Source organism: Stegostoma tigrinum, chromosome 4, assembly GCF_030684315.1.
Source record: "Stegostoma tigrinum isolate sSteTig4 chromosome 4, sSteTig4.hap1, whole genome shotgun sequence".
Lineage (NCBI taxonomy): Eukaryota > Metazoa > Chordata > Chondrichthyes > Orectolobiformes > Stegostomatidae > Stegostoma > Stegostoma tigrinum.
In genome coordinates this window covers 67,436,102-67,458,552 of record NC_081357.1, presented here as the reverse complement: position 1 = coordinate 67,458,552, position 22,451 = coordinate 67,436,102, and positions in this window count along the sequence as shown.

The following is a 22,451-nucleotide window of genomic DNA, read 5'->3' as shown; positions in this document are numbered from 1 at the left end:
CCATTTTTTCAGGTGCTAAACAAGGAGTTAAGCCTCCAATATGTTGGGCAGGCAGCACATCTGCTTTCTGAGATAATGGTGCATAAGAATTTAAAACAAAGCCTGGGCCCATATGTGAGGCAGGCATAAGGCCCTTTAACTATGCATAATATATTTTGAGTGCTCCTGCATGAAATTGGCTTGTCTATGTGAGATTTAATCAACAGCCCTAAATGGATCATTGCAGGCCACAGCCGTAAAGGCATACTTTTGTAAAATCCTTAATGGGAAGCAGGGAGTTACAGTAATCTCTCCTTTATATTAAAATATGGGTTATTGCTAGAAGCTGCAAATTCTGATTAACCCACTCAAAATTGTAAGTTCCTTTTCCAGTAACCAGTTGTGTTGCTGACGTTCAAAAATCAGCAAAACAGAAACTAGCCATTTCAATTCTTAGAAATCTTCCTGTCCCTTTGGCCTTGACTTCATCAATCTCTACACCTGCCCTTTTAGACTGAACCAGATGGGAAGCAGCCTTTGTGCTGAATTCAATCGTAAACTTAACTTTTCGTGCTACGCGTGATCTGTCATAAGATATTCTTACAGTTCTGAAATGTTGTCAATGTGCACATTTCTAAAAGCTGTCATTATCTTGACAACTGATTTCTCAAATGACTGTCCTTAACAACTTCAGTAATTCCAGAACTCTATGGCCTGTGTTCTATCCAGCACACTCATAATCCCTACCTTGTCAGACAGCATTGATTCCTGCACTCCAGTAAATCAACATTGGGAATTTTGACCTCCTTTGCAAATCCCTCCTTTGCTGCTCTCCCTTAGCCTTACATTCTTGCTTTTCTAATTCAATTACTGTTCATTCTTTGCATCCTCACCTCTAACATCAGGGACTCATCTTTCAGCATATGCACTCCTGCCTTTATAAATTCTTCCCTAAAACCACTCTGACTTGATAACATGCCCCCCCACCCCACCCCACCCACCCCTTCAGTGTTTTAAAATGTCTTTGGTTTTGACTAATAAATTCTTCCTTTTATTGTCTGTGTGGTTAAAGTTTTGTGAGGCATTGGGCAGACAATCCCCTCAGGAGGTCACTTCACTGCCCCCTGCTGTCCCTATAGTGACAAAACAATCAGTACTGGTTCAGTTGTGAGCCTCTGGGCTGGAGGAAATTTAACCCTTAGGAGCTGCTGTCAGCCAATCAGGCCATCAGTCCTAGCAGTGTCAGAACTGCAAAGCAGGACATTACCTGAAGACCATCACATCTGCTGCAAAACGTTAAGTGCTGGATTAAAGACAGGGTAGGCAAGCAGATGAAAGGGGAGGCCAGCAGCCCCCTAATAGTTTCCTGTCCCCTTCCTTTTCATCTTTCTTCATGAAAGTGATAAGAAAAAACGTCTCCATATCTGCCCTCCCGCACACACCAACCACATTTGGCATGGGCAAGCGTGGTAATCAGATCTTTGGGCTTGTCAATAATCTTTACTGACCTTGAATTATTCATTTAAGCATGACGGCCTAGCTGCCAATTTCAGGACCTACCCTGACCAGCCTATCATGATCGCAAACTCAAGGAGTGGCAAGAAGATGATGTCCTTTTGATGTGCAACACCAACTTCACCCAGCGAAAAGCATATCCAGTGGGAGCACTTAAAAGTCTTGCTCCAAAACTTAGCACATAAAAATCAGATTTAACACTTCTATAGAGTCCTGTATGTTGGAAGTGCTGTCTTTCAGGTCTGGTGCTGAGTCAAGGGCACATTAGTTCTGATGAAAGGTTTTTTAAAATTTGATTTGATTTATTATTGTCACATGTACCTAGGTACAGAGAAAAGTTTGGTTTTGCGTGCAGTACAGACAGATCATACCATACAAAGTGCATTAGGGTAACAGAACAAAGCGAGAAATATAATGTTACATCTGCAGAGAAGGTGCACAAAGAGTGAGGCCAACGTTAAATTTGAGGGGTCCATGCAAAGCCATTTTGACCTGAAATATTAACTCTGTTTCTCTCCAAAGACACAGACTGACTTGCTGAGTATTTGCAGCATTTTTTTGGTGTTTTAAGCCACACCTTCCTGCTAGGGTGGGCACTAAAGATAGTATAGCACTATTTGAAAGAATAGTAGTGGCATTCTCCCTGGCATCCAAGCCAGTATTAATGTGTCAACCAACATCATTGAACAGATTACCTTTGCTGATGGTAAGAGTTTGCTGTTTGCAACTTGGATGCTGCATTTCCTACATTACAGCACACTGGTTATAAAGTAGAGCTGGGTGAACACAGCAGGCCAAGCAACATCAGAGGAGCAAGAAAGCTGATGTTTTGGGTCGAGACCTTTCTGAGGTTAAGGGTTTTGACCTGAAACATCAGCTTTCCTGCTCCTCTGATGCTGCTTAGCCTGCTGTGTTCATCCAGCTCTACACCTTGTTATCTCAGATTCTCCAGCATCAGCAGCTCCTACTATCTCTGGTTACAGAGTAATCTTACTCGTGCAAAGCACTGTATAAAAGTATTTCTTAACTACTGACAATTGTAACAGTTGATGTTCAGCTTTGAATTCTTGGCATATAGCACAGTATGACAACTGATGGGAAATTTACATTTTAACAGACTCAAGGAAATCTAATCAGTTGCAGTGTTTTATTAACATTTCATAATTAATTTTGATTCTTGTTTTCACAAAACCACTGACCATGTTATATTGTTAGCAACAATATTGTTAGCACTACTGCTGATGGCTCTAGCAGTCATCTCCCTTTTTTCTGAGAGCACCACCCAGTATATTAAAAAGACCCTGGAAGCAGACGTACAGGCTGAGTTCAATTCCATTGAATTTGCACCCTCTGGAGAGACAGTTTGTATGCACCCTTTTTTTTCAGTTGAGACTAATAATTAACAATAAATCTAAATGAATGAAAATAAAACATTAAGTCACATATACTTCTTGCTTTCTGCTGAAATTAGTATTTTGAACTATAAGTAGTTTTATTTGAAGAGGTGAGTCCTCCTATTGAACTTCATTTGCCACCAGCTATTTAATGTCCCAGTGGCACTCACCCGTAATGTTTTTGTTTGCTCTGCAGAAAATTTTCTCCTGTGAAAAACATGAACTTTCCAACTGTTTTTATTATCTCACTGCAAAGTTGCTGTGCCTCCCCCAAGAAACTGAAATTAACTATCCCAAAGTTTTGATCCGGCTTCCCCAAATGACTTAATCTTCCTGCCGAGAATAGATGTGTACTACTGTCCAAATTTACAGAGTTGTGTAAGTTCCTTTATGCAAGGATCATGCTTTCTGCAATATAGAATGCCCATCAAAATATATATAAAAATCTGAATCTTTTTGGAAATGTGTGATTTATACCAAAATACAATATGTAGAAGCAGATGTCAAGACATTGCTCTGATTATAGGTGACAAATCACAATATTTTCCTGTCCAACACATGAACACGGATACTAATGCATCTATTTTAAATACATTAACACTGTTTGAAAATAGTTGACATGGGAATGTCATACAGTTGCTCAGCATTGAATTCTTGGCATATAGCACGGTACGACAACTGATGGGAAATTAACATAACACGCAAGGAAACCTAATCAGTCGCAGTTTTTTTTTAACATTTCATCCATTAATATTGATTCTTCTTTTCACAAAACAACTGACCATGTTATATTGTTAGCAACAATATTGTTAGCACGACTGCTGATGGCTCTAGCAGTCATCTCCCTTTCTTGCTGAGTGCACCGCCCTGGATATTAAAAAGACCCTGGGAACAGAGGTACAGGCTGAGTTCAATTCTGTTGAATTTACACCCTCTGGAGAGACGTTTTTTTTTCAGTTGAGACTAATAATTAATTATAAATCTAAATAAATGGAAAAAAACCAGGAACTTAATATACTAAGTCACATATACTTCATGCTTTCTGCTGTAATTAATTTTGGAATTGTAAGTAGTTTTATTTGAAGAGGTGAGTGCAATCATACAAGTGCACTGAACCCATGAAGTGGAAATGATGTTTAGTTTAGAGAATTATTTCACTATCAAACTATATAACTGGAAGGCTGAAGTTAACTTATGTTCTTAATGCACATTTGATTCACCTCTGACTGTTAAGTGCAAAGAATTAAATCACAACGCAGATGATTTAATGGAATTCCCAGTCAGCAGTTACTACTTTCAGAAGCATAATTTTGAAAAACTGATGAACTGCCCAGTACTTTTCTTGTTGAGAAATCATTTGTTGAATTGATGGTGAATAAGAAATAGAAACAAATTCATAGTACATTTCCAGCATTATCAGCATCTGAAAAAGAAAGACATGTTAAAGTTGAAGCTCTAATTCTCCATCATAAAATGTCATACTCGAAGGGATAAGTTCCCTTTTTAGGAATCAGAATAATTTAAGGTATTGCAAAATGTGTAGGATTTCTGAATTAATCTCTCATGCTGTGATGTACTGGAACAGCAATAGGGGCTCTTTGGCTTGGATAGAGGAAGATTAACGAGGCTTCCTGTTGTCAATTATTATGCAGTCACCCCAGAAAACAGTGACATTACCATAACACCACTACCTACCAATAATCTCAGGCCTCATACCTAGCATTTGTATGCATTATTTCACCTCCACACGGTTAGCAATACTGCAAATTTTTAACCCACATTTCACAGGTTACACATACTGATAGCTAATTAATCATGACTGCCATGTCAACCAAGAAACTTATTGTACTCATTAACACACTTCAGTCTAATTTGCATAACAAGGCATAGAACATAGGCCATAAAACAATACAGCGCAGAACAGGCCCTTCGGCCCTCGATGTTGCGCCTATCTGTTAACTAATCTAAGCCCATCCCCCTACACTATCCCACTACACACATTTTCTGGATCTAACCGAAGGATTATTGGGAAGGTCTTGTTGAGGCCACTGAACACTGATAGTTGTCGTGATCTACCTGCTGTGTCTATTACCGGAGGATGCACTAATGTGGCAGGAGGTGTGATTTATACCATAAGTGGTTTTAGTGCATAAACACCATTTTACACTCATAACAACCAAAATACATGTAATAATGAACCCAAACTATACACTGTTAAGTAACAAAGCTAGAAATGTTGATAAGCATGGGATTCTATATCCATATTTATCAAATGGCCCCACATTACAGTCCTTGTATTCAGGGGCAATGTGGAAAGCCCTTTTCTCCACTGTTTCTTGAAAAGGAGAGGAAGTCAGATTGGAGACATTGGGTTTGGAGGTTCTAAATCTAAACACACACTGAACAAGCTAAAACCAAGACAACAGTCGCCTTATTTCTCTTGTTTTTTAACTCTCCACTATGTACTTAACCAATCTAGCTTTACACAAAGAAGTAATATTTGGGTTTATGTGTCAGAAGGCATTAGAACTAAGCTACATTTCGTAATTAGCTGCTGATAGGAGATCACACATAGCTAATGTCCATTGAATCCTTAGGAATCTAAATTTCAGCAGTCCAGCTGACTCATTGTAATGGGACTGAGAAAAAAACGAAGAAACCAGGTTTTGTGACCGAAGGATTAGGATCAGGTATATCACCTGAAACTTTTGCAGACCTTATCTTAACACTTCTCAAAATATCTGTATTATGAAAGGGATTAAGGTATTTTCTCCCTCATCTATCAAAGATTAGAAACTGAGTGGGAAAAGGTTTTTGTGAATCAGTTACAGGAAAGACATTTTACAATTGACTACTATGGCAACATAATGTCATAGCATCTAGACAATAATGGTACCAGCTTTTTTTTGCTTCAACATCAAGGGGTTATCTTGTCTTTGTTAGTGAGAAGGAGGATTACAAAAGATGCAAGTAGAAAACAGAAAGCAATAAAAAAAGAGAAGAGCAGAAAAAGTAATGTGAAAAGGTTAAGAGTTGAATGTAAAGTATGCTTAAAATGCTCTCATCTCTTCCCTTACTCCCTTCCCTTCCCTTGAGTGGTCTCAAAGATTTCTATTTTGTTCTGTCAAGATTAACGGGATTGATAAGGAGGTTTTCTTTATTATCCTCCTCACCTGATGAGAAAGAGGACCTACAAACTGTGAAAAGGTTTTTGTTAGTGCTGGCCATGGTTTTCCAATATTTACAGTCCCTAACCTTTAGAGAATGGAAAGACTGTAATGTTCCTCAGTCAAGGGTCACAGAATGTATGGTGTGGACGTAAACAAGAGAATAACTGTGTTGAAACCCTGGCTGTGCTTCTTTGCTGTAAACCTATCTTGGCATTGACAGATCTGCTCTCAGGGACTGCCAATGCTGCATGTTTTACAGAGTCAGGGTGAAAGTAGAAACCAGAAGCTAGTTTATGAATAATCCAATTTCAATCTAATTTTAAATTTGGGCTTTGTTTTTTTTAATGTTTGTTACTTTTTTTTAAAAGGAATGGCCAGTATATGACTGTCATGGCGATAATCATTGTTCAGGCAATGCAAATCTACCAATTCTGTAACTATGTTAACATTACTAATTATTGGAATCGTGTGATCACTTTAGATACAAAGAGAACACATTTGGTGACAATTATTTTATTCACAAATGTTTTGATGTCTCCATCCAAGGACTGCAATTACGTCCAAACTAAACTGGATTCTGTAAAAATGATCCTGTGCATTGACCGGACAGCTCTTGCCCTCAAACTCAATCATGGTAGACTGTTCAATCCTCCAGTATCATTGTTTCATCACTAAAATTGAATAACTATGTTGTTATGAACAGTTATGATCCAAATATTAGTTTTTAAATGAATGTGTGGTCCCATGTAAATGTATATTGACATTTTAAACAGAGGACATTTTACTAAGGAAAAGCTACTGGTTACAAAAATGACAATGTTACTCCACTAAGGAGCAGGGAGATCAGATCAAATCATACAGTTTAGAGATCTTTCAGGGAGAGATCACTTGACCCAGATTCAAAGTGAGGCTCAGTTTTATATTTTCTTGGCCAAGTGTCAGTTCGACAAGTTTATTTAGAGGGTTTCTTGCCATGACATTTCCCAAGATCTCTCACTGTGTCTTACCAAACTTGACTAACCACCCTGTCCCATGATGCCCCTTTCATCTGATTCTAGCTCAGTCCTAACACACGCTGTTCCTGGAAGAGCTCACTACTGACTGGACATCCATTGATAGACCAGCATGCTTGTGCCTTTTTCAAAAATCCCTGTGCACCCAGATGAGCACGGCATTCCAAAGCTGCCCTACTTGGTGCCAGACATTCAGTCAGGAGAAGACAGAGAAAGGAATTCCAGCAACATGATTCTCTTAAAGGAACCTAGAGGTCATGTTAGATGAGGTGGTCCGGACAAGGGATGGTCTCTTCCCAGAGGACCAGCAGAGGAAGCCATAACTAGAGACCCTGGCAGCCAGGTCCAATGTCGACACCCAGGTCAATGCTGTCTCCACCTTCAGGAGGAATGACCAACAATGCTGGAAGAACGTCTATGACTTTCTCTAATGCACCAGGGTAATTGTCACATTCTTCTCAGTGTTACTTCATACTTATTCCATCTCTGCTACCGCACCCACCTTCCACATGACTCGTGTGCTGGAATTCTCACTGTGGCCTTCAGAATCTTCCACCACTCATTCTTGTTTCTCCCCCAACATGAGTCCACTAACCCTGCTCTCTCACCCAGGAAACCTCACCAGCTTTCAGCCCCCTGCACTATCACTTACTGCCATCCCACCCATTTTCAGCAGACTCAATCCCTTCCTTTCTCTCATTCCAGAAGACAGCCTACAACAGGGCAGAGGGTCCTATGTAGGAGTACCACTATAAGGAGAGAGTCTAGTCACTTACAGAAGAAAACTGGGACCTCTCCTGCCGAGAAACCCATGTTCTTCCAGCTGAGAGCTCCGACTCTTCATTTCTCTGTAACTGCCCCTGAAACCCTCCTGTCAGTATCATTCTAACCATTGATTGTGGTGTCATCTCTGCTTTGTCTCTTGTGGGTACCAGTGACTTGTAGGTCCATGCCCTCAGTGAGGAAATGGATGGTTCCTTCAGATGTCACTTGCTCTGCCTCTGAGGACAAGAGTACCAAGGCCTCAGAGGAAATATTGACCAGGCTACCTCCTGCTCTGCACCCCCCCTACCAGCTCCGATACTGACACCTCAGGCAATGTCATACTTAGAAAGTTTTGAAGTTTTGAGCACCTCACTGTGATAGCTCACGACTGGCTCAGAAAGAATCACACTAGCTCGCTGGGACTTCCTGGACTGCTTAGTCCCTGGCAAAGACAGAACCCTGTAGAGTCAGCTATGCAGAACTTCATTCCCCATTCACAGAGGCAGTAGGCACTTTTGTGGGAGGCAATGGCCCTCATTTCCCTGAGACTGCAAATGTGAAGGTACACAGTGGAGACCCGTTTATCTCAAGCATTCACTGAATATCTCGATTGACAATCTATAGGCTGCCATGGAGAGGCACTTTCAGCATCCTCAGGGTCTGCTGAAGAGGCACACACAACTGCAATCCGTCACCCCAGCCAATGGTCTTCAGAATTGAAGGCATGGTGCCAGGAGCATAGGGAATCTGGTATGTCATCCCAATGCCCCATATTTATAAGGTAACAGGGTTACGGCAGCTGGAGGAGGAACATCATACGTGCTCCTCTCAGGAGGTGGCTGGGCCCTCCAACTGTCTGCCCCCCCCCCCCCCCCCCCGATCCTTGATGTGCATGCTGTGGAAACTCCATTTGCCTCTGTTAGGAAGACCCTCAGCAATTCTGAGCCATTCAGACATAACGCCACTGGGGTCACCCAACAAAATATCCAAGGTGAACAGGCTCCACTGTGGACCAGACCACTACACCCCCACCTCAGCTGAAGAATCTGTGACACTACTAAGGCATAGTGGGTGGGAAAGAAAGAAAAAGAATCATTTTGAAGGGAACTTGATTGCATGGTGACTGCACATAAAGTTTGAATTTTGTATAAATTTGATTGGTTTTGCACAACTTCCACATGTTTCAGTCTCTGTGGAGACACAGTTGTAACTATACCCGGCAAGATGCCTAACCTCGTATACAGGATGAACTATAGATCAATATCTGTGTTAAAAGCTGCTGCAGCATGTGGAAGCAAGAGGAACAAACTGATGTAGAGTTATGGGTTCTGCTGGCACCATTGTCGTTTGTAGTCAAACATCCTTGTTCTTTTCCTGGCTTCTGTGTCCAAAAGTGTTGGTGTTGAATGGAAAGTCCAGCAATGTGTGGGATGGCATTGTGCATCAGCTTTCTAGTGTAGGCAACCTCATTGGAGACCTCTACAACTGAACCCATTTGTAACTTTAACCTCTGGCAATCCGGCACCCACGCTACCATTATTCTCTGCTCTGGCTAAATATTACTCATGCCTGGTGACACACTGCATGCATTAAGCGTTAGTACATAGGGTGGACAGTGAGAGTCTTTTTCCAAGGATGATGACTTTAGCTTGTACAAGGGGGCATAGCCACAAATTGAAGGGTGATAGATTTAAGACAGATGTCAGAGGCAGGTTCTTTACTCAGAGTGGTAAGGGCGTGGAACTCCCTGCCTGCCAATGTAGTTAACTCAGCCACATTAGGGGCATTTAAACAGCTCTTGGATAAGCATATGAATGATGATGGGATAGTGCAGGGGGATGGGCTCAGATTAGTTCACAGGTCGGCGCAACATCGAGGCCCGAAGGACCTGTTCTGCACTGTATTGTTCTATGTTCTATATTCTATAAGCTGGTATTTTTCTTCTGTCTTCTGCTTTACCAGCTCAATCTCTGCCACCACGGCCTGTCTAAGCGGCCTTTCTAGCTATGTGAAAGAATAAAAACACAATGGTAAGGTTCTGGCGGGGATGGGGAGGAAAGCAAGAGTGTCGTATTCACATAGCCTGCAGTTTGTACACCAGAGGAGATTATGGGATGTGGGGGAAGTTTAGATGTGATGAGCATACAGTTAACTTCAATGATTTCATCCTTAATGGTGCGTGTTAGCTGTAAGTTGCAATTGGAAAAGATTGTTCGTGGGATAAATGATGAAGAGCATGGAACATTTGTGTGGATGTGAGGCCAGTGGTTCAGTAGTTGGGATCTAGTATTTGCAGATACATATGCTGACTTTGACTACCTTGATTATCAAACTTCTTATTGCACTGAAAACAGGTCCTCAGGGCTGGACACCTGGCATTGGCCTACACATCTTTCTGATGTGACCGCCTTTATCTGAAGGACCTTTTTGCCACAATGAATAGATAACATCCATCCTTCCTTCTAACCACCTCGACGACCACATTCTTCAATGGAGCATTGCAAATTCTTGGCGCCTGCTTACTGCCTTTTTGTGCTATTATTGTGTGTTCCCATGATCATAACTTATTCTAAGGTGCCATCCAACACCTTCCAGAATGCACCTCCCCTTTAAGAGAGCAAAGGGGTGCAAATTAACCATCCTCATAGTCACAACTTCTGTGCAGACGTGCAACCAGTCTACAGCAGACTGAATGCTGCTCACTACAATTGTTGAAATTAACAGACAGCACAAAGTTTCTACGCTACTTTCATTAAGCAGTAGTCACTGTTTAATCACCCATTACAATCCCTTCTGACTCCATCCATTTTCAGGGGTTATCAAATTTAACAAAATTTAATTGATATTAGTTTGCACACTTTCTTAGGAATTCAGCCCATAATGGTTTCCTAAGTTATATTTTTTGAGTGCCCAGCACCATAGTATGCATATTTCAATTTCCCTTCTCCATATGCTGTGCTTTGCTTTTAACTAAAGTCAGTCTCAAGTCTGCGCAGTCTGTACTCCAGACAAAGACTAGCCTTGAATGAAGTTAACTGACAATTCTTATCTGCAAAGAGATGGCAAATGTATGTCATCTTCATTGTACTTCATATTTCTACTTCTGTGTTGATCTGGATGTTTGTTAACAAATGGCTCAAAAAGCAATGAAAATTACTGAAATTAATCTGAGTGTCGAAACACAGTCAGTTTGAGAAACAAGACAATTTCTGTGCAAAAGGCTCTCAGTTCAGCAACAGATGATTATTTAACCAAAGGGATTTTATTGCAGTCTTGAAATGAAACATCAACGGACAGAAATATGCAGGCAGATGTTTTGAAGGTCACTGGCATAAAACTAATCTGCACATGGGGCCTGAATACAATGTTTAATTTTATTTGTTGTCATTGTCAATATCAGGAAATCCACTCAAGGTAGAAATTACAAGTGGAATCATTAGGTTGTACCTCATTGGATCAGAAGGTTTGAATTTATAAATTGTTTCATTTACCATTGCATTTAGTACAATCATATTGGAGAAACATGAATAGCTGGAGGTAAATGCACAGATGGCTTCCTTATGTGTTCATTTTATATTGTTTTTCTGGCATGCAATAAATGTCTAACAATCTGACTAATAATAGGCTACAAATATAGTATATGAAAAAAACCCATATTTGGTTTGTAATAGTATTCAGGTGTGGTAAGAGAAAAGCTAATGTGCAAAGGTAACAATGGTGTGTCTGTGTGTGTGTGTGTGTGTGTGTGTGTGTTATTAAATTGCTTCACACAAATTATCACACACACTGCTTACGTAGATAGCAGGTTGTATTAGGTGAATGTTTTACATGCATTATTTAATGAATCATCCATTTAATTTACTGCTTTCCCTATTATTCTGATAGTATTTCTAGAATAAAAACTGAACAGATAAATCAGCATCTGTGATCCATGCAGGTTTCTTAACATTCTGGGTATAGACATTTATTTAGTTATTGTTAGTCCAATCCAAGTGCATATCATTCTCCAAATAAGACAGTGGATGAACAATTTAAGGTAAGACAACAAGAAATAATGTGTAATTTATTGATTCACCTCACTACCTCTATGGAACCACATAGCCTTCATGAGGTGCGTGCCCATTTTTGCAGTTACCTTGCAGTTTCTTCTTTCTTGAATATGGATCAGTTTAGTTTGTGGGAAACTTGGGTGGAAGCTCTTGAGGCTATTAACATTTTGTGGTTCCCCGCAAAGCTCGTCAAAATAGTTTATAACATTTTTAGCGGTTATATTTATCATTACAGTATAAAACTATACAGGGAGAAAAATGGTTATTTGAGAGCAATTACAAAATAGCAATCTGATGAACAGTTTCAGATATAACAAACATCAAGCTTGAAACTTGAAGAATGTTTAATGGCAAATCCACAAAGCCAGATTATTTACTAGAAATGACTGCCAGCTGTGCAATATAAATGCATTATATTAATTTTATGGTCCGGTTTTAAATTGTAGACCATATTGTGCCGGATGTGGTTGTAAGAGTGATAGCCAATGGTCATATTATTCTCAACTAAGGTGAAATTTATGAGTGTTATTTTCTCCTTTGTTAAGTAATTTCTGTTCATTAAAGGCAAATGTCCTGTCTTGTGGTTCGATGAAAACTAATGGAGAAAAACATGATTTTGCTTTTCTTGATCCTTCAGATTCCTAACCATCATTCAAGTGAGTAAAGAGCATGCACTGATGGTTCGACCAGGAGATGCAGCATGTAACATGGAACCAATCTGTTCAGGTCTATGGGCATGATACATGTGTGGAAATTGTGTGAAGTTAGGATTAACTGTGAGTTATCCATAGTTGAATAGCCTGTGAACATTCAAATTATAGACTCCGGCATTAGTCACTCAATGAGGCATCTGTGAAAATGTACGCAAGAAGAGTCTGTCTTTTCAGGAGAGGAGGGAAGGGTACGATTTCAATTTAAGTTAGAAAATTACTTGTATAATTCTTGATTTATAAGTTGTTGTAATCAAATATTAGTTTGTAATTCAGGAAAAATGTCATTAGAGATTTCCAAATGGTTACCAAAAATATGTGTAGTTCAGCATCTTATATTACATTATGAACACTTAACTGGGTGTCTTTAGGCTAAGGTTTTGCCAAGCAGATAGGTAATGTGAAAAAAAAGAGTGCTTTGATTCCATTAAAACCCTGATCTAAAATGGGTCAGTCATTTAATAACCTCACTGGGTCAGATTCAGTGAAGCATATCGGGCAACTTTTGAACAGATTCTTCAGTCAAGAGAAATGCAGAATATTGATCTGTACTATTTAATCAGACAGAATGCAAAAGTACTTCTGAAAGAAATTTGCAGCCCTTGAAAAATTGAAAAATGCATTGGGTGAAAGTCCTGACTAAATCTAAAATTTGACATGAATTTTAAAATTAATTATTTAATCAACTGACTCCATTGTGAGAAGCACAGTTAAATCAGGAAGGAGCTTTGTGACTGAACCGTATCAGATGGATTTCAGAATTGAAAATCAAGTTACCATGCATCACCTTCCACATTTTCAATCTTGCCAACAAGTTAACTCCTTAATTGCTAAATGTCTCCTACAACTGTGCAATGTGCTGTTTCTCTCAAATAAAGTATGTTTGCATTAATTTAAATACTCTTTTATGACTTAAATATAACAAAGCAGAATTGCAGATATGTATTAAGCATGAAATTGCTATTTCATCTTCAAATTAAGTGAAGAATTGATTTCCTAAAGATAAAAGTTTGATTATAAAATGGCATTACACTTCACAAATATTTTTAATTGTACTATAATTACAATATCTATCCCTAAAACTTTGATAGGGATAATTTATTATGCATTATAAGTTGATTCTAGTTTGAATCATGATTTATTTACATTTTACTGTATAAATCTATTTTCCACATTCCTGGTTCTAATCATCTTGAGGTCACTTGAGACCGATGGCTGTTTGATTTTAAATTTATAGTCTTGACCTGACAGTAACACAGTATTGTTGGACAAGGAGCACAGCAGTTTCACCAGAGAACATCCTGCACTTGCAGACATCAAAACTGGCACATAACATTATTAGTTTTAACATGTTTTATTAACAGCAAAAATACTCAAAGTAACAGATTGACCTAAGCACTTTCAGTCAGACATAGCGCTCAACCAGACCATATCACATATCCACAACCTGCAAACTCAAAGAGGTCTTTTATGCTTGAGCCCTATGGAACAGATATGCATGCATGGAAACTCAGTAACACATATAGGGTCTTCAGTGCTAGGGCAATCAGAAATCCTAATTGTAGAGCATCAGCAAAAACAATTGTTATTGTTAGTCCTTTAGCTTTCAGAGTCTACAGGATGTATTTTATTTCTGAATTGAAAAATAGGTGTAAAGATTCAAGGCCTACATAGAACACAACATTGCCAATTTGTAAAAATAAGAAAAGGAGATTAGAATAATCAAGAAATGGTGATAAGGTGAGAATGCGAAGCTTGGTTTAAAAAAGTCTCTTAAGAGTGAGAAAATCAGAAACATAATGAATTTCACAATTTTGTGACTCAAGGAAAAGAGTGTTGAATTCCCATTTCAGGGGCCACACTTCAAACCTCAAAGCTGATTCTACTTGAACCCAAACTTCTCTCTATGCATCAGTTCAACAGATGCTCAACTAAATCACCTGATGTGGAACTACATGGCAAATAGCATTCCATTGTGGATTGATGAAAACTATCCTGTCTGTAAAAACATGTCTCCTGTCAGAACATTACCAACGGTTCTGTGAAGTGCATTGCACGCCCAACTATTTCACACTAAAAGTGGAAATCTAAGTATAAAATTGAAATGAAAGAGGTAAGACTGAGAAGAAATTGCAAACAATTAGTTAATAAGCAAGGTAAGACTGAGAAGAAATTGCAAACAATTAGTTAATAAGCAAATAAGCATTTGTTCAGTTTTCAGCAATATGCTGATATCAATTGATAGTCAAAACTGGTCAAAGGTACCTATTAAATATTCACAAGAAAAATGATAACATTTTCTTTGATGAGAAATATTCAGTAGTATCTTTGTGTTATTTGAAGCTGTTCAGCTCTTGTGAATATTAGAAATAATGAAACAATACTCTTCCCTCTAGTTCACCTTATCACATATTCAAATCTATGACCTGTTCTACTAGAAAGCCTTAATACAATGTCCATAATCCTTTGAGTATGCAGAATGCAGGCTTTGGTGATTCCTGGTGACTTCCCAGGTCTATTTTATATCTTGCACAACATTCCAAGAACTTCAGAAAGAATTTTTCCTATCTCTGCATTCTTTAACAAAAATGCCAATTCCAGCAAAATTCTGCTCTATTGGTGCTATTGTATTTCTCACATTTCAGCTAAAACACTCTCGTTATTGTGCACCTTTATGAAGGGCTTACTGAAAACTGAATACCACACACAAACCTCCTGGCATTTCAGCTCTGCTGACCTTTTCCCAGGTCACAAATACAAGATAAATTCTTAACTTTACTGAAGCACCCTTGTTAGATTGGCAGCATTAACTTTTTGAAGGAGTTTAATCCAAGGTAGTTTTTAAAAAGCAAAGCTTTCAGATATTCATTTGGTCTTTTTGTTCAAGAAGTAAGTAAATGTTTTGTTTATCTACTTTTTAGGTATGATGACATTGGCTATTGTTGTAGTATCAGTTCACGTTGACAAGGTAAATTTTATTTTGGCTCATGAAGCAATTCGAATTGGTGGATCCAAATACTTTTAGCTTCAAAGGAGCCAAAAGGCAAAGTCAGAAGTCAAACCAATTAGGGAGTCCTAACACTTGAATTAAAATTTAGATTTGATTTCTATCCAAATGGAAATGTAGGGTGATATCTAAGTTTATAAAGTGATGAAGGGTATAGATAAAGTTAATGGTAGTTGTCTTTTCCCTAGGATTGGGGATTTCAAGACAAGAGGCACATTTTTAAGTTGAGAGGGGAGAGATTTTAAAAATACATGAGGGGCAAATGTTTTTACATAGAGGGTGGTTCATGTGTGAAAGAAAATTCCCAAGAAAATGGTTAATATAGGTACAACTACAATGTTTAAAAGACATTTGTATAAGTACATGAATATGAAGGGTTTAGAGGGATATGAGCCAGGATCAAACAGGTGGAAATAATTTAGTTTGGGATTATGTTTGGACTGGTTGGACTGAAGGGTCTGTTTCTATGCTGTTTGACTCCGCGACTCTACATTATAGGTGGCTGAACATTGTTGGCTGTGGTGAGGTTAGCGGCAAAATTAGATATAAAGTGTCCAGTCATGCCTATCTTGACACTGGAAGACTGTGTTGATGATTCATTAACAGAATCCCACAATTTGTGACGATAAACAAAACCTAGAAAAAACTTATTTAGAAACAAACTCTAGGAAATTCATACCTGATAGTCCCCACCTCTACAGTATTACCACAACCCCATCATCTCCACCACCCATAAAACTCCAGAACACAATTACTCCAATTACTGTTAATTTTGTTGATAATCTGTAATTTTCGATGTTTTCCAATCACAGGAAGAAGGGGCCAGGGCTAGAAAGGTGAATGAAGCTCAGCAGCAACAGCAGCGAATGTAGAAACAGAAGAGAAGTAAGTATTTCTAAATGGGCCTTTTGTTGGTTTTGTTTATCCTAACAAATTGCGGGACTGTGTTGACGAATCATATAGGTCACATCACGCTTACAGAGAACAGGTTAGTTGGATCCATGTGGCTTGCCTTTTATTGTATGCCAGCAAGTGATTAGTTGTAACTTTTAGCAGTGTTTAATTCCCTGTTAAATCATCAATTGGTACACATGCAGTGTGTTTGCTGAATAAGCTGCTGGCACATGATGAAGATGTGAGATTGACATAGCAAGATGTACAACAAGATGTATGCCCGCCTGTCTGACAACTGCTGCCAGTCAGGTGAGCTGCCTAGTCATATAACTGGGTTAATTGGCATAGCAAGGCAAGGCAAGGCAGGGATGCTGTGAGTATGCAGGTAGGTTCTAAGTGAGTGAGTTCTAAGAGCAGCCCTGAGATACAGCCAAGTCCAATCCTGGAGTTGGCTCCTTGTTTATTCATCTAAAGTTTCTGTGCAGCAACCTCTTAATGCTGGTAGCCAGTATGCCATGCAAAGGAGCTCTGTTCTAGTGGAGTATCCTGCAAGTGGATCCGAGATGTGCACTGAGTTCAGTGAGGGGTTGGCAAATGTTGGATTCTGATGACAGTGGACATTAGCTGCATGTGGCTGGTACGCATGGATTGTGCCCTGAGATGCTGTTTCATCCTGAGCAACTTGGAGGCTCCTTCTAGCCAGCAGTGAGCTGATGTTGCCAGGTACCTGTTCTGATTTCCCCACTTCAACAATTTTCGATATCTAGCTTGTTTACCATGTTTGGTAAGACAGAAAGCTGACCATTAAGGAGGTGAGTTCTGCTTTTAATTTGGTGAGGGCAGTTTTCTTGTGAAGTTTAACAGTATGTTTCAAGCAAAGATAAGCAACATATTTGGGACAATTTCAAACAAGTTGGAAATTTTCAGCGCAAGAATAGTTTCCCCTGGTTGGGTTTTGGATAATTTAGGTAGAATTTAACGACACTTCTGTGGCATCAAAATTACTTGCCACTTATCAGACCAAGCCTGTAAGTTATCTAGATCTTGCTGCAATTGAGCAGTCACTGCTTCAGTATTTGTGGATGCAGGAATTCTGCATGGGGTAAACATCTCACTTCCAGCTTTCTGATGGATGGAAGGCCATTGACAAAGCAACTGAAGATACTCTACCTAGGACACTACACTGAGGGGCCCCTGCAGTGATATCCTCACACTAAAATGATTTCCAACAAGAACAACCTCTTCCATTGTGCCAGGCATGACTTCATCCAGCAGGGAGTTGTTTCCCTGATTCCCATTGACATCAGTTTTGTTGGGCCACACGTAGTCAAATACTGCCTTGGTTTCAAGGCACTCGCCCTCGTCTCAACTGTAGAGTTCAGCTTTATTGTCCATATTTGGAGCAAGGTTGAAGTGAGGTCATGAGTTGAGTGATCCTGGTAGATCCCAAACAGAGTACCAGTGAGCAGGTTATTGCTACACATGCGCTGCTTATTCCACATTTTGCTGTTGATTGAGAGTAGACTGCTGGGGCAGTAATTGGCCGGCTTGGACTCATACTGCTTTTTGTGGACAGGATATAGCTGGATAATTTTGCATATTGTTGAGTGAATGTCAGCATTGTAACTGCACTGGAATAGCTTGGCGAGGGTCCAGAATAATCCTGGAACTCAAGTCTTCAGTACAGTAATTAAGATCAGCAACCTGAGAACTATAGGTAATTTTTGTTCACTGGTTGGGAGATCAAGCATTAAAATAGCCTCTAGAGCCTCTGATTATTAGAGCTGTAAGAAGGCACAACAAGAATATGTACAAGTAAGCTGATGTTTCGGGTTGGGACTCTTCCCCGATCTGAAATGTCAGCTTTCCTGCTCCTCTGATGCTGCCTGACCTGCTGTGTTCCTCCAGCTCCACACTGTGTTATCTCAGACTCCAGCTTCGGCAGTTCTTACTATCTCTGAGTATGTGCGATGGTCTTTGATCGTGTCTACAAACTTTCCAGCAAAGATTTGTCCAGCAAAACAGGGCAGAGTTTATTGTTTATTTAGAATTATGGTTTTTCAAAGTATTATTTGGAATGAATCCCTCTGGCTGTTTGAATCCTAGCTGCAAGCCGGAGGACTTCATTTAAACTCTAACCTTAGTCATGAATCTGTGCCTGAAATACATTTTTTCACCTTTGCTCCACATCCCATGATACTCTCAACTGAAGAAGCATCTCAGTCTTGAAAGCAGCAATTGTCCCGGCATCTATGGCCTCTCAGGGCAGAGAAGATCAGACTTCTGCTATTCTTTGTGCTAAAATGTACTCCTGATTGACTGAGTTTTAACTTTAAGATTATGTTTCCTTATTCTTGATACCGCCAAGTGAAGAAATTACTTATCTGTATCTACTCTAACAAATAATTTTAATATATTAAACATCTCAATCAAATCACTTTCAAAACAAAACAATAATATTTTTACACAGCCTTAGCCATAGATTAACCCCTAAACCCCAAAATCATTCTCGTGGAAGAGCAGTGCCCAACCTAACTGGGAGCAATAGGGTGTAAAAATTGACAGAAGTCTAAATATGGATCCCCTTAAGTTTCATTTCTAAAATTTTATTTAAAATGTGTTCAACGGAAACTTTAAATTTATTTCCATATGTCATACATGCCTTTACTTCACAAAGATGGAACTTCCAAATAGTTTTAAAGAGAAAATCATTTGACTGTTACTAAAAGTGAAATGTAGATTTCAATAACATTATTAACATACCCAGAATTTTCTTTATATTTAGACATTAATGTGTACTACGTTAGAAATTGAATAACAAAGGAACAAAAAAAGGTGATACATGTGGATTGTTCTTCGAGCTGATGTATCACTTTTTTTTTTCTGAATATTATTATTTTATTGCCAGTGTTAACCTGAAAGACTAATGGATTTCTTTTGATGTTCAGTAAGTTAGTACAAAATAAGCACATAACACGAATATGAACAATATCTGCTTCTCTGAGCAGTTTTTGTTACTTATATATTCTCCACAAGGAGAGCCTTCATCACTGCTCCCTTTCTTTCATTCACATTGTTAGATAATTTCTGGTGAGTTTGATCTCAAGTTGCCTGGAAGAGTGAAAATGTTACTCCCCCTTCTATCCTGAGCTATCCTGGCTTATCATATTAGCCAGTCTTAAAAAAGAATGCCATTGGTGGTTTTTATAATAAAGCTTAAACCACAAGAATATTCTGCATGAAGCTGGACAAATTTTATGATTTTATTTTGAATAAGATCAAAATCACTCTTCATTGTATCAGCAGATAAACACAACAGATTTTTTGTCTATTTAATAGAATCATTAATGCTTATAAACAGAGGAAATTAACACCTAGATGAAATAAGTGAACACAGCAACGTGGATAGCAATGACAGAACAGGGCTAGGAAAGAGGTATGAACAGTTCAGAACCAGCTTAAAAAGCAGTATCTCAAAGCTCATAATCTCCTCGAGCTTGCAGTGCCATTCAATAAGATCATCGCTGATTTGTTTGCGCTTCAAATTCCACATTACTGTCTATCTCTGATAACTTTTGATTCTCCTGTTGAACAAGAAGATATCCATGTCAGACATAAAATTATTGAATGACACCACCTTCAACCTTTTGAAACAGAGTTCCAAAATAACATAATTCTGCAATCTCTAATTTTTAAACAGTGCCCCAAGTTCTGGACTCAGCTGTATCTACCATGTCAGGAAAAGAATAGGCCATTCAGCCCGTCAATCTTGCTCCATTTTCTAGATCACAGCTGACCAGTTACCTCTGGGCCATTTTCCTGCAATAGCCGTACAGCCATGTCATTGGGGAGTAGAAATCTATCATTTTCTGCTGTGAACTTACTCAGTGATTGAGATTCCATAGCTTTCTGGGAGAGAAAGTGACCAAAAATGCACCAACTGATGGAATTTGTCCTCATCTCAGTCCTAAAAGGAATGTCCTTTATTCCAAGACAATGTCCTCTGTTTCTAGACATTAAAGCCAAGAGATATATCCTTTCTGTGTTAACCCTATCTAGATCTTTGGAAATTTTGTATGAGATCACCTCTTATTCTTTTAGACACCAGAGAATACAGGCCCTGCCTCCTCAATCTCTATAATCTCCCATTCCAGGAACCAATCTGGTGAACCTCCGCTGCTCTCCACCTATGGCAAGTCTGTTGTTTCTTAAGCAGGGGATTGCACATTATACTCCAGATGCAGTCTCATTGATGTTCTATATGATCAAAACAAAACATCTTTTCTCCTATACTCAATCCTCTAACAATCTCAGCAAACATACCTGTTTGCCTTCCAAATTGCTTACTGCACACGCACTGATAGCTATCAGTGACTTAGGAGACCTTGGTCCCTTTGGCCATCAACACTTTGTTTAATAATTACTCTGCACCTTTGTTCTTCTTACCAAAGTGGATTACCTCACACTTATCTGCATTATAATCCAATTGTCATGATCATGTTCACTCTCATAGCCTATCTCAATGATTTACCTGCAAACTTGGAAATATTACAATTGGTGCCCCATCCAAAGGAATAATATAGGCTGTGAACAGGCATCTATCATTGTTGCACTCCATTGGTCACATCTTGGCAACCTAAGAATGACCCATTATTATAACTTGCTGCCTCCTGCCCGTTAACCAATCTTCATTCCATGGTAGAATATTATCTTCAGTCTCATCTACACTAATTTACTTTATAAATCTTTTCCATGGGATTTTGTTTAGAATTACATCTTTTCAAACTTAATGGAAAATTCTATCGTACAATGGTCACCATTCCCTAAAGATTCTTATACAACATGACTGTCTATTCTATTTGAATGTATGTGACAATAAAGGATATTCAACAATGAAGGATATTCAATTCCCCTTCCAGCTACACGCCATTCTGACTTGGAAATATATTGCTGTTAGTTTACTGTTACAAGCTCAGCATCCTGGGAACAGCCTTTCTAACTGCATTGTGGTTGTTGCTTCATTCTGGGAACCACAGCACTTCAGGAAGGCAGCTCAGTACCACTCACTCAAGAGCAGTTAGGGATAGGCAGTATGCCATCAACAAAAATGTTCCAAAATGCAAAGTGTGATTTCAAATTTGCAGATGGCATTAGCTTTTTATACCAGCTTCATTTAATTACACGATTTTAAATTCACCAACTGCCATTGAGGAATGTGAGCTCATATTTCCAAATTATTTATCCAGTAACATATCCACAGTGCTATCATAGACTTTCTGCATATGTTTTGGTAATGTCAGTTCATAAAACAACAGTAACAACACAAAAGTAATTTGTAAGCTATTGTATGATTCAGGGCATGCAGAAAACCTGAAATGCATTATTTAAATGCAAGTTTCTTTAATCTCGCAGTTTTTCTATCATCTTGTAAACCACTGAGATTTGGATGCCTCACTTAAACTTGAAGGATTAAATTCTCTTTTACTAGCCTTCAGTGAGAAGTTCCAAACATTGTCAGTCTCAGAGTGTTAGTTTGGATATCCCCTGGTTCCTTCCTTTCATCTGGGTCAAAGACAAGCAGACCACACACCAACTATTTATTTCAAGATATAATCAATCTATGTAGATATCCACATTCAAATCATTTTCATAAAAGCTAATATTTCCCAAGAAATAGGACTTCTCTATGGCTGAGGCCTGTATCCAGACTCAGAATATGGCCATATTACAGTAGGCCTGAGATAGTACGCCAACAGGAATAGGTGGCAGAATCAAGACTTTCTAACTGCTGTTCAAGATCTGATCAGCAACCACGCCCACACCCCACAACCAGTGCAACACCTTAAGAATCTTTGACTTTGCTGTTTTGTGCTTTTCGAAACTTCCAATATGAGGAGACTAGATAGAAACCTCATAGGCAAACTTTTCCAGTGACCCTGTGGATAAGTGTCACCT